The sequence below is a fragment of the Arachis ipaensis genome, chromosome B08 (assembly GCF_000816755.2).
Source record: "Arachis ipaensis cultivar K30076 chromosome B08, Araip1.1, whole genome shotgun sequence".
NCBI classification, from domain to species: Eukaryota; Viridiplantae; Streptophyta; class Magnoliopsida; order Fabales; family Fabaceae; genus Arachis; species Arachis ipaensis.
In genome coordinates, this window is record NC_029792.2 from 22,781,938 (window position 1) to 22,783,158 (window position 1,221).

The following is a 1,221-nucleotide window of genomic DNA, read 5'->3' on the forward strand; positions in this document are numbered from 1 at the left end:
AATAAAAATATTTTAGAATATTTTGATATAAATTTGATATTTATCATTGATAACCCATCTATAATATTTATAGTCGAATTATAATATGTAACCCAGTTATAACAAATATATCATAACCCTTAAATTTGGCCTTATGATATTTTTTGTTAAAGCAGGTTGAACTTTAACTATAATTCGATATTTTTCAGTTATAGGTACGAAATTCTCAATTCAACATACTTTATTAAAATTATCAAAAAGATTAAAAAAAAGGCTAAGGGTGTGTTCAAATAAATGGAAAACAACTATCATTTTATTTCTCAATGCCATCTGAGCCGTTGGTTTAAGTAAAAAGAGAAACGGTGGATGAAATTTTATAATAAAACTGAACCGGTTCAACTAATTTGAATGGGATATTTATTTAGAATCCTGAAAGGGTGATATCGTTAAGACAACTTCTATCATTAAAAGACTTTGGAAATAATAAAAATAAAAATATGAGTAAAAGAGGTGAGTATTTTTTCCTATTATTTTGATTACCGTGTCTTCTTCTTCTTCTATATTTTCTGAAAGTGATGGCTACGAAAAAAATGAAAAGAGTTACAAAAGGAAGATGATGGCTCATATAAGTAGGTTAGTGAGGATGTGAAGAATCGAGGATCCTTGTTCGTAGATAGTGAAAGCATTGAGAAAATAAACAAATCAAAAGTAGTGATGGAGGAATTTGGTGTTCGGGTTGAGTTGTTACTATGCAATAGATCTAATCAAGTTTTCTATAGAAAAAATAATTTTGAATTTTATTTACATGCATAGTTATGTTTTGGAAGAACTTTAAGTCAAATTACCTTTTACTGAGTTTGAGAATGATGTGCTAAATCAGTTAAACTGTGCACCGTCTTAATTCCACCCAAACGGTTGGACTTTCTTAAAATGTTTTGAGATTTTGATGGAGTTTTTGGAAATGAAATCCTCGTTGGAGTTATTCTTTTTCCCTTTTTAGGTTAAAGGGGTTTGGAAGGGGGTTAGTGTTAACTTGAATAGTTCTCTGGTTTCGCAGTGTTTAACCTGTATAAATCTTTCTTTAAAGATTTTAAAGAAATATTTTTGAAGGTAAAGTCGGTAGACGAAAAATTTTTCTTTTATTTGGATGAGCATCTTGGTAAGAAATTTCCTCTCTATTGATGTTCATAGTCGTAACATATTTTGGAGAAAAATTTTAATTTTTGAATTGCTCCTATGGGA